The sequence below is a fragment of the Chrysemys picta genome, chromosome 9 (assembly GCF_011386835.1).
Source record: "Chrysemys picta bellii isolate R12L10 chromosome 9, ASM1138683v2, whole genome shotgun sequence".
Taxonomy (NCBI): domain Eukaryota; kingdom Metazoa; phylum Chordata; order Testudines; family Emydidae; genus Chrysemys; species Chrysemys picta.
Genome location: NC_088799.1, coordinates 101,080,615 through 101,092,941, shown reverse-complemented (window position 1 = coordinate 101,092,941; position 12,327 = coordinate 101,080,615). Strand labels below are relative to the sequence as shown.

At 43.9% G+C, this 12,327-nt stretch overlaps 1 long non-coding RNA gene across 1 annotated transcript; it reads right to left on the bottom strand.

Annotated features, from left to right (window-relative positions):
* Positions 1–2,934: 2,934 nt before the first annotated feature.
* Positions 2,935–7,954, bottom strand: LOC122173839 (uncharacterized). Its single transcript, XR_006174751.2, has 3 exons — positions 7,793–7,954; positions 6,815–6,973; positions 2,935–4,895 (listed from the first exon to the last, which is right to left on the bottom strand). It is a non-coding gene; the product is annotated as an uncharacterized LOC122173839 (long non-coding RNA).
* Positions 7,955–12,327: the final 4,373 nt, after the last annotated feature.

Below are 12,327 nucleotides of genomic sequence, written 5' to 3'. Positions count from 1 at the left end.
TTTATGATTTTTAAAAAAATCCTATGAGCATGAAATCGACCAAAATGGACTGTGAATTTGGTAGGGCCCTAATCATTTAGGGTGAGAATTTGCTACTCATATCCAATCTCTTTAGTATATCAAGCTCAGATTGCATTTTTGTTTATTTGCTAGGGACTCTGCTTTGATCTGTTTGCTCTCCCTTATAATCACTTCAGATCTCTCTTTTGTAGTTAATAAACTTGTTTTTGTTTTGTCTAAAACCAGTGTGTGGAAATCATAGCTTGGGGCAAGAGGCTGTGGCATATCTTTCTCCACACTGACGGAGGGGGCGAATTTCATGAGCTTACGCTGTACAGTTCTCTATGCAGCGCAAGACGGTATCATTTTGCATTTACCCTGCAGGGGGGGGGGGTGCCTAAGTGGCTGGGAAGTTCCTTAGCTGAAGCCTTCCCATGCAGAGCTGATCACTGCGTCTGTCTGTTTCTGCAGCGGGGTGTGTCCCTAAGCGTATGTGTGCTGGAGGGGGCTTGAGAGCCTGTCACAACAGTACAGTGTAAAGGGAATCCAGGCTGGTGGGTCAGGAGGGCTCAGTGATACCGCAGATGCAGGTGGCATGCTGGGGGGAATCCGTCACACACTCAACGTCCTCATCATCTTACCATGAGCTGTCCGTTTTCTGGTTACGAGATTTGATCTCACTCCAGTAATGCTCCTTTTCCAACATCCCCGATGGCAGGATTCTGTGAGAAAATATTGGCAGGTCGAGTAAAACCATTAACGCTAGCTCAGGAATCCTAATCCCTCAAAATGAGTTACCAGCTAAAATAGTCTGGCCCAGATATGAACACCAGACCTATCCACAGGCCTGTTCTTTTGCCCCGCACCACAGGGATAAGCGGGTACATGAAATGTAGTTCTCAACCTTTTTATTTTATTTTTTTATACCCATAGCTTTTCTGAACAACCCTGTTAGGATTTATAGTGTCGAGACGGGATTATTCCCCTTACTTCTATTTCTTGTCCAAATGTAAAGAAATTAATTTTCTGGTCATAATTTCAGTACCTCTGGGACATTAGCAGGATGGAAGTAAAAATAGAACATCATTACAGTGTCAGGTAATGCAGATAAGTGTGACTAATAACCCGAGTGTCATTGATTTAATAATCTAATAATGTCTCTGCACACTCAGCGCTCAGACTCACCGATTGCAGATAAAGATTTAAACCCGGCTGAAGCAGCGGATTAGAATCAGCACATCAGCTGTAGGGATCACTGTCAGATCAGAATTGATGATAAGCAACCAATGGCTGGTGTCCAACAAGCCGGTAAAGGAGCAGCCGGGCATCTGCGGTTTGTGCTGCAAAGGGAGGAAAGTTTTCCATTCCCGTGGGTGACAGCGCACGGAGGTCACAGCTCCCCAGCAGACCGGCAGCTCAATTTCAAATAGAACCGGGCGCTGACTAGCACATTCAGGATAATGCTCACAACCGAGCTCTTCAGCAGTGCAAGGGAAAAACGTTTTAATATGGGTGCAGTTTGTGACAAATGGCCTATGCTAGTGTGGTGGGTCCCATGCTTTTCCTGGGGGTGGTGGGTTAGGGCGCTGCCCCTGCTCCTATTCTTGGGCTCCTCAGGTGCCCTGGAGGGGGAGAGAAGGGGAGCGGAGAAGGGACCCAGGTTCGCCCCCTAATCCAGTCCCAGCCCCTTCACTTTCACAGGCTTCTTACCCTCTTTCCCCCTGGGCAGGGTTTCTCTCAGTTCTCTGTACTGGGGAGTCTCCCTTCCCTTGCTATTCTAATCCTCTGGTCAACACCACTATACCTCCAAACTCCAGTCAGCTCTCCTTCCCTCCTCCTGTCTGACTGAAGCAGAGGTTTTTATTAGGTCTGGGGTGGGGGCTTAATTGGCTTCAGGTGCTCTAATTAACCTGTAGTAACCACCCCTTAATCTACAGGGAATAAGGCTCTGATCATTCTGGGGCTTGCGCTGGGCCGCCGCCGCTACCAGTTCAACCATTGGGACCGGTTTTGCGGCTGCTGTCCTGCTTGTCCTCCAGAGTGATGCGTCTGGTCAGCGAACAGAACCCAGAGGACTGGATGGACCTGTTGCTGCCGGGCCATTCGCATAAAGATCCTCAAAGACGAGGAGTCCTTTTTTGATGGCCAGAAGATCCCCTGAGAGAGGAGGATTTCCGTCATCTGCAGGAACCTGCCTGTGCTCCCAGCTCCTACGTAGAACCAGCCCCAGGTACCTACTGTGTCATCAGCAGTGTGATTAACGAATGATTTACTGCACCGTATTGACTACCCATAGGGCAAGAGAAGCTAGCTTGATTGCATAGTCCGTGTTAAACCCAGCAAGTAAAATCTAAAATAGAAATATCTCCCCTGTGATCTTTGTTATGGGGCAAGGGATGACTTTAACAACAGCAGGTGAATAGAATTCAGACAGAAGTGTGCTGCTTTGGTTTGTTTTTAATGGGAACCACTGGCTTTAGCGAATTTTGGTGAATTTCCCTCATTAAAAATAATTTATTTTAACACACACACAAAAAATCACTCTCCTGCTGCCCTCTGGCCCTGCTGTATCACAAGTTTTAAAACCACGCAACAGGGGTCTGGCTTCAAAGTCCCTCAAGTCAATAGAAAGAAGGAGTACTTGTGGCACCTTAGAGACTAACAAATTTATTAGAGCATAAGCTTTCGTGGACTACAGCCCACTTCTTCGGATGCATATAGAATGGAACATATATTGAGGAGATATATATACACACATACAGAGAGCATAAACAGGTGGGAGTTGTCTTACCAACTCTGAGAAGCCAATTAATTAAGAGAAAAAAAACTTTTGAAGTGATAATCAAGCTAGCCGAGTACAGACAGTTTGATAATAAGTGTGAGAGTACTTACAAGGGGAGATAGAGTCAATGTTTGTAATGAATCAAGTCAATAGGAGTCTTCCCATTGTCTTCATTGGGCTTTGGATCAGGCCCCAAATCCTTTAAGCTTTACTCCAAGTAAACTAATTTATTAAGAGAGAAGCTTCCTTGGCAGCATCTGAGCTCCACCGAGGGGGCTGCTGGGGAGGGATTTTCTGTGATGGGTCCTTGACTGTGGAGTGCACTCTCCACTTGGCCAGACAGGGCCCAGATTTGATCTTCTCCTGCACACGCTGACAGGGCCATCTTTTCCCCATCCCCCAAGTATTTAGGGAGGGTCTGGTCTGCAGGACATAGCGCGGAAGCCTACGGGTATTGCTTTGTTATCTGACAGCCGATGAATATCACTGCGGTCGTGAGGGTCTGATAAAGGAGCTGTTGGTTTTTCATTTTCCTTTCACTTGTTAACTGTTGTCTGAGGTGGCGGGTTTTTATGTTATTAGCTTTGTATTAATTATGGTCAGCGTTTCATAGATTTTCAGTGTTGTAAAGAGACATCTGAAATAGAAAGCAACCCAGTAAGTAAACAGGTGGGTACCAAATGCGTACAAAAAATAAAGAGAATACATTTTCCACGATGTATTTTTGTTGTAGTTGCCTCTGGATCATAGCAAAATACTACTTAAAACATGTTCGGTTCTGCTGGGCATTTTAACCCCAAACTCTGGTTTCTTCTGTTTCTGAAGGAATTTAGGGGTTGGAAAAAAAGGTGTATTTCTAACATATTGGTTAACATGTCTTAAAACCCTACTGTGGCCAAGGCAAGAGTTAACGCTTGGGTGGAGCCCAAGGTTTACTTCCATCAGCCAATGTGTTCAAACTACAACTCGCCTGTCTACACCTGAGGGCTGCTCTATTGGCTCCAATGGAGTTACGACAACTCAAACCTGCTGAGGGTCTGCTCCCCGGGTTTTTACCTGCTAGTCACTGCTTCAGAGGAACCCAAAGGAATTAGTTGTCCAACCCCTATTGACTTCCAATAGGAGCTGGGCACCAAGGATGGGCTTTTCAAAAGCCCCAATGTTGGTTAGGGGCACACATCCCGGTGACTTTCAGGGCAATGTGTGCTCCTAAAGGCATTTAGGAGCTTTTGAAAATCCCATCCATTGCTCCCTGAGGTGTCTTTGACTGTCCCAGGCTACATCGCTCCGTCTTTTGGTCTCTGCCTCCTTACCTGAGACACTACAGGATCTCTCCCTGGCTTGCGGAAGACTGTTCTGAATGAATGTGTTTAAGAGGCAGTGGGAAGATCGGTGTGCACATGGCCTTCACTCCCCAGCGTCACACCCTCTCCAGCTGGACAGAGGTTCTTCCTGGCTAGAACCTACCGCACTGTGGGCCAAAGCAGCTACAAAGCATCCCTTCCCTCTGGCAGGCTAGCACCTGCGGATGAAATGACAAATTGATACAGTTCTGTAGCTGCTCTATGTCCTCCCCAGACAGGATATGAAATCCGTGCAGGGAAGGGTCTGTTAATGAGACATGACATCACGTTTATTATAATTCAGCTCAAACAGTGAATATTGATCTTTTCCAACTGTGTGTAGAAATAATCCCATTGCCCAGCTGGCATCTCCAGACTCCGGCGATTTGAGTTCTCTGCATTTTATGATTAGCACAGCAGCTGATGCCTCACCGGCTCCTACGATTGCTTTGGGGGACACGTCAGGTATCAGGACATGATTAAAAGCAACAGCGGCTCAGTCACACCTATACTCGGCCGGAAAACGGTGTGTGAGGGTCTCTGGCAACTACGGCATCGTCTGCCTGCAGGCAACGACGTACTCAGCCAGCAGCCCTCAAAGCCAGATACCTCGCAGGGCGTTTCCACGCCAACGGGAGCCTCTTCTTTAGAGATCACGCTCTGTGCTGAAGGCAACATCCAGCCTTCTCCGACTTCAGCCTTCTTCTAGTTTCCAGTTCACTTCCACCAAACAACAGAAGAATACATCCGGCGGAGTTGCTATAGTAACTCTTGAAAAAGACAGACTGTATTAGCGCAATAGAGCTCAAAGACACTTACTATTACAAGAGAGTTAGTTGCTACTGTAGGACTCTTCTTTTCAGAGTGGGGCAAAAATAGGATTTTAAATGGAAGGGGTCTTGTATGGTTAACGATGGCGTCACAACCAACAGCTCCATTCTCGTGAAAGGAAAGTCACCTAGCACCACTGATATTAATCTTAGGCTCTATTCTGAAGGCTCCCCCTGTGCATGGGGGTGAATTTTACCCTAAGTACCTTGGAATCTCACATTTTTCACTTTTTTTTTTTAAAAGATCCTTTTCCTTAGGTTCCCTCAAAATGATCCATTATTTGTTTGTTCCCTTAACTTTCTCTTTGGCCACACCATATCCGAAGTTTCCATTTATAAAGGGTTAATACACTAATAAATCTTGTAATAAATGATTAATCAATAGTCTGAAAGTCCAACAGGCTGCTTATAACTCGAGATAGTTGGAAAAATTCTGATGAAACATTGGGGGGGGGGGGTTCAAAAGTTACCAATTTGTGAAAATCGAAACATCCATGGAAGCGCTTTGATTTCAGTGCACTTCCGAGAGAACCAAATCAGGGGTCCAAAGGAGCCCTGCCTGCCAGGCAGTTTCGGAAACCTGCCTCGTGTCCTGCCAACTCACCTGCCCAACTCCTTGTCAGCCCATCTAGTGGGCTGATGGGGAGTCAAGAGCCTGGAAGCCCTGGTTCCCAGAGTTTCCAGGGTCCACAACTCTGGGGCAGCCCCTAAGTGAACTGCCCCAGAGCTGGGGCTCCAATCCCTTTCAAGGAGAATTTCAAAACCTTTGGTTTTCCTTCCGAATTGGAATGAAACCAAAATTAGAAATACCACCATCTTCCAAAAGCAGAATGACCTTTCTCTGCCCAGATGTATAGCCATCTATAATACATACGACTCATGGCTAAAACATTATTATTACATCTATTAAACACTCATGAACCATTTATAAATGGAATCTTTATATAAAGCATTACTTTCTTTTGTTTTACGTGTCATATAAAGCTTCCAGAAATATTCACCTCCAGTCAGATCTTTTGCTAGTGCCTGGCTACTCTGATATCTCTTTATGCAAAGCAATGTCCCAGGGCAGAATGGACTCTGACAGATGGTATTGAATGAAAGAAAGAAAGAAAGGAATAAAACAAGAAATGCAAGGAGACACCTAACATTAGCAGCAATTAGAGCGTCAGGCAGCCTCACTTTAGGTGATTTAGCAGTACTCTCACCCAAACTGCTCATTCGACAAAACACTATTATGAAAATAGATGTTGTCAGAAGCTGTTACTAATACAGAAAACATTCCTTTCTGTTATTGAACACTGTCTCTTGTAACGGTCGTTTGTATTGAGGATGGTTTCCATTTTTCTATTTGGATTGGCCAAGTTTTCAAAGTAAAAAGGTATAATCATAAGAAGTAGACGTTGCGTGTGTGTACCCAAGTACTTGGCGCGGTTACTGCGCTTTCATTTATTTTATGTGCACACTCACCATAAGTACTGAGGATCATAAAGAAGGAACTGTCCTTGACTGTTAGATTACAAGAGGAATCACCTACTATATTGATTTTGTGCACGTGCGAGTTGCTTGTTTGGTAATTAGCTTTAGAATTACTGTTGTGCTCTTGTGATCAAATTTTCTTGCTGTGCTATAGTCTCTATTCTACAAATAATCTTTCCTCTATATTATATTTGCTTGTGTGAATTGCCTGGTTGGTTATGCAAACACACATCTCGGACAGCCAATGGTATGATTAACTAACCTGGTCTCTGTTATTCGAAGGGGGGTCTGATTGATAAGCAGGAAATAAAGGAGGATTTAGAGCTGCAAATGAAGGGTTCCCTCATTAGGACATTTAGTCCCGGAATTAGAGCACTCACCTGGGATGTGGAAGACCAGGTTCAATTCTCCCCTCTGTCTAAATGAATACTTGCATATTCTGAGATATATCAGCAGGAAGTTCAAATCACTCTATGTCCACTACACAAATTGAAACATTCGGAATGACTGTTATTGCTGGCACGTGTCCTGGACCATACCTGAATAAGAGGTAATTATGTAACGGGTGAATTCAGACACACAAGATTGTTGTATGTTACCCTGTCCCTGTGTTCCTTTACCAGGGTGCCCCGTCGGGGTGGGACGGGCTCTTTGCACCCACCCAGCCCCTGGTCCATGGAGTTCTGCCCTTTTAAGCTCCTCCCTCCAAGTCTGACATATCTCGCAGCTGAGATGAGGCGGGGCTGATTGGGCCCACCACATCTTATTAACTCCGTGTTGACTGGATGGGGTTTGTATACCCCATCACACACCCCATTAGGAACCCCAGTGAGGATTGCTGAGAACTGTTCGCCTTAGCCCAGTAGCTCTCAAACTTTTCTACTGGTGACCCCTTTCATATAGCAAGCCTCTGAGTGTGACCCCCCCCCTTATAAATTTAAAACACTTTTTTAATATATTTAACACCATTATAAATGCTGGAGGCAAAGCAGGGTTTGAGGTGGAGGTTGATAGCTCATGACGCCCCGTGTAATAACCTCACGACCCCCTGAGGGGTCCCGACCTCCAGTTTGAGAACCCCTGCCTTAGCCTGTAGTTCCTGGGCCCCAAATCCTGCATTACTTCAGTATCTAAAACCCCAATGGGCCATCCTCTCTGCTGGAGTGAACTGACACATTTCCATTGACTTCAGCAGAGGTGCTTCAATGGACGCCAACACAGGATTCAGCCCATTTATTATTATTAATTGCTTGGTCTGCAGTGATGCCTAGGAGCCACCGTCTTGGGCCAAGACCCCATTGTGCTAGACGCTGCACAAACACAGAACAGCAAGAGGGTCTCTGCCCCAACGAGCTTACCAACTTCAGAACACGCGTTTGGAAGATTGCCAGACGAGACCACAGCAATCGTCCGTCTAGTTCATCACCCTGATGGAAAGAAGATTTTTTCCAAAATTCAATTAGATTTATAACAAGAAACAAACAAACAAACAATCCTGGGTCTTGGGTACGTTTGGCAAAATTGTAAAAATAAAACATGGGGGGAAAAAAAAACATTGGAAACTGCCCAAAAACCAAATAATAATCAACTGGAAATACCAATCAAACCAAACAAAAGATGTTTCAGAGGAAGGTGCAAAAAATCAGGATTAGGCCCATTGCACACAAGGCTTGTACTGTTGCCAAAAAGAGACATCCATTTCTCCCTTGCCCATCTGGAGATGGGTTATTGGTAAGGCTGGGTGGTATTAGAGGAGAATTCTGGTGGGGATTGTATAGGCAGGGTAACTAATCTTTGTTCTGTTTCTATTGTCATGGAGTTAGTTGATTTGATCTTAGGGTAACTGACAGGACTGTTTGTCAATTAGTGTGTTTTTAAAAGATGGTCAAGGATGCCCAGATCATTGGATGGGCAGTGTTTTATTGTAGAGTAGTAAAAATGTTAATAAATTAATAAAAAATGCAAGAGACGCATTCAAATTCTTTATCTAAATGCTTGTAGCTTAACCCTAATTGTCAGGGCAGAATCTGAACATTTGTGTGGTTTTCAAGTGAAGATCAGTAATTTTTTTTTGCCCCAACATACTTCATAACGGCTACACAGATTCCAAGGCCAGAAGGGACCATTGTGATCAGCTAGTCTGACCTCCTGTGTAACGCACAAAATGACTCCTAGAGCAGCCCTTCTAGAAAAATATCCCTTCTTGATTTAAAAATTGCCAGTGATGGAAAATCCACCACGACCCTCAGTAAGTTGTTCCAGTGGTTAATTACCCTCACTGTTAACAATGTACACCTTACTTCCAGCCTGAATTTGTCTAGCTTCAACTTCCAGCCATTAGATTGTGTTAGACCTTTCTCTTCTAGGCTGAAGAGCCCATTAAAAAAGACTATTAAGATGATTTCATTGTACTTAAAGCACTGTAGGTAATGTCATTTTTAAGTTTCAGTTTCCATTACTGGAACTTATGGGACCAGCTAAAGAGAAAACTTTACAGCATATTGTCTTGCACTGTGAATACCTACATTGAAAATATGCTCCTACAAATTAACATTTTCTCAACACGGAAACTACAGTTGATCATTAACTTCATGATAAAATCAGCAGAATCATTGAAATGCTCTGGAAATAATTACTGGCGATAACAACATTTTCGTATAACAAACAGAGCAATGAAACATGGAATTACTATACCAGCAAAATCATTACGAATTAATAATATACAGTATAACAACACGATGCGGAAATTCTGTCACTATGTAGCCCATTGATTGCACTGATGTTATCCGCAGGTTGCACTGAGGTTATTTCCAAGGGCTCTGACCCTAATCTGCCACAAGAGAAGGAAAGAGAGTCTATAAAAACAAGCTCTTTCTTTCATAGACATCCTGTGCCAATAAGGTAACTTCAATCCCTACTGACCAGTGTTCTGATTGGACCATCTGAACACTTTGTGGTAACTTTGAACATTCTACATTAAACGCGTTTTTAAACTTTGTAAAACAAACAGTCCTCCAAACCCTATCATCTTCTTCTAAGTTAAATAAGAAATTATAGAAAGTAAATAGCTTCTATGTTGATTAATAAATCAACGTCTCAGTGCGCACAGTCTTGGTTCTGTAACTGGCTAAGCAACCCAAACATCATCAATATCATAGGAACTATAGTACGGACAATTGGTTAAATAACTGTAATTAACCAACAAGAATGTTGTCCTGTTTACAGCCTAGTCTTCTCACAAGGTGTCACAGATTCCAGAATCATGGCAAGAAAATCTGCGTGCTTTCCAGTTTTATTTTGAAATTCAGACCACGTCGTTCCTTCAGATACATTGTTTATATAGTATATTGTCTAACCGTTTTCCGGCTAAGATGATTGCTTTCCTGACCCATCATTACTATGTTTAACTGGGGGCGTGGCATCAAATTTGCAATCCCTTAACATTTTCTGTAAACTGGAGAGTCTTGAAATCCACTCTCCTATTTTTCGCAAAGAATCACTGCCCTGCATTACCGCCCTTCAGAGCCGGGACTCCAGTTTTGACCTGTTATGAATTGCTAAGTTTTATTAATCAAATAGCACTGAAAGCTAAATAAGAAATTGCACCTGTGGCACAGGCAACACGGCTCTTGGAATATTAATGTAGCTTGTATGAAACCAGAGCTTCCTGCTGATTCATATTGCCCCAGCGCTTATGAACAGGACCTGATCATTTTTCCAGTCTCAGAAACAGTCAATAGCGAATGAAGACAAAGCACAGGAGAAACACGTGCAAAAGGACCCAAAGACTCCTCCCTGTTCTGGTTACAGGGCTACATGCCGTGTGTGTAGAATAGGGCTCATGGCATGAGTGAAGCCAAACAGCTGGAAGATTTAATCTTGCTGTAAAGTTCAAGAAATGTAACAATACACAAAACCAGACTGAAACCGCACACATAGTAGACAGGATATTGGAGCACAGTTCTATTGGCCAGTATAGCCGTCTTATTCCAGTTGAAGCGTAAACCCCAGAGCTAGAAAAGCCAGGTCTGGCCAGCCTCATTTACATGACTTATAATGCTGCTTTCCCTTAGTTCCACACACTGGGTTATGTTGCTGTGGTTGGAATTTGCCTGTGTTCTGATTGTATAACTGATCACTGGTTGTGACTGTACTCGAAGAAAGTGCCTCAGCATCGCGCAAGACAAGAGGGTCGCCCTGAGCTCACAGGCAGAGGTTAACAAGAGAAGGCAGAGGGATCTGTTGTAGAGACCAGGAGCTCCGTCCCAGGGAGCTGGGATTCTCTCCAAGCGGCCTGTTTTGCTCTAGGTTTCCCACGCGGAGGTTTTGAACCCTGTGCAGAGAGAATTATAGCGAGGCCCAACCAGACAGCAGCACAGAGCTGACTTCACGCTGCCCCAACAGGCTGCGGTGGGGCAGAACTCACCTGGCAGAAGAACCAAGGAGACCAGCAATGGAAGAGCTGGCACGATAGAACTGGGTCAGGTAGCTTCACATTGCAGTGGGTTCTGGTGGCGTGGATGTCTCCAGGCTGGCACAGACAGGTGGCGAAGAGGCACCCCTGGATGCCCTTGACTACCACCAGCATCTTGCGGGCAGAACATATTGAACCATGGTTTGGGTTCATACCAGTAGAACTGTGTTCCTGTCCAGCCTGGAAGAAGTCAGGAGAAGCGGGAAGAGGTTACTGGACATCACAAAATAAAAAGCTTATCCAGATAAATTGGATTGCTAGTTAGCTAAAGGAGGAGGGGAAAGCCAGCATTTTAATCTTCATATGAAGGAGACAGTAGGATTAAAAAAAAAAATGTAGAAATATACCTATTGCATGGGAAAACCTGGCTTCAGCTCGGAGTCCTGCTGAGCTAATAATAGTCAAATATATTGAGGATGGCTCCTGCCGAGCTCCTCCACTGCCAGCTCACTACCGTGACCCTTGTTGAGATGACTTTTGGAACAAGGTCAGCTTGGCCAAGTCTAAAGGAGCACTCCGGTTGAAACCAATGGAGGAAAAGCTATTTCTAGGAACCAGGCTCTCTCAGTGGGTCCTCTCAGCTTGATGCTGAAAACCCCTAGAACTGTAACAGCGACTGAGGTCTTCTTTTGACTTTACTTTCAGGAACTACAAAGACCAACAGTGCAACAAAGGCATATAATAGTCACATAGACCAATGTTTAACTGATTTCAACCACATGGAAGTTCTAGGGTTTAGGGTACCCTAGACCTGTTAATTCCAGCAACCTATGAGGACATAGCAATTTCTACTAGGCATTTTAAATCAGCCAGGTCAATTACATTAAAATTAGCTCTAATTAACAGCCTCAGAGTTCCCATTGAACTCTTTATCTGCAGCATGGTTTCACTCAAAAGGGGCAAAATTTTTCCCTTCCTGCAAAACATCCAAGTAAAATCCACTTCCTCTGTGATCCTTAGGACTAATCATTTCACGGGAGGGCAAAATGTATAGGCACTACTGGAATCTGAGTTCTGGAAAGTCCAATCTGATCTGTGTGCCCACTGATCATTATAATTGGTGATCAGCAGAACACAAAACGCCCCCATCATGCTGAATTTTTAACATTAGTTAACTGTTCAACTTTAAGCCATTTTGAAAAAGCAACAGGAAGAAGTTAATCGAGGCATAAATGATCTCTTACAAAAAATGTACCTATGAAATTCTATAATGTACAATTCCATTTCAGTAATTGGAATCAATGATGTACTGCAGATAGAACCTTTATGTGTTGTCTATTAATACTGGTATTCGGAAGGTGCAATGTCTAGCAGAGATGTTTAACGCAGTCACAGTTAGAGGAAGAAGATATTAAAGAAATAGCTACAGACTAGAAAAGAAAAGAAAAAAGCATTTTAGATGTTAAGCGGAGAATATGG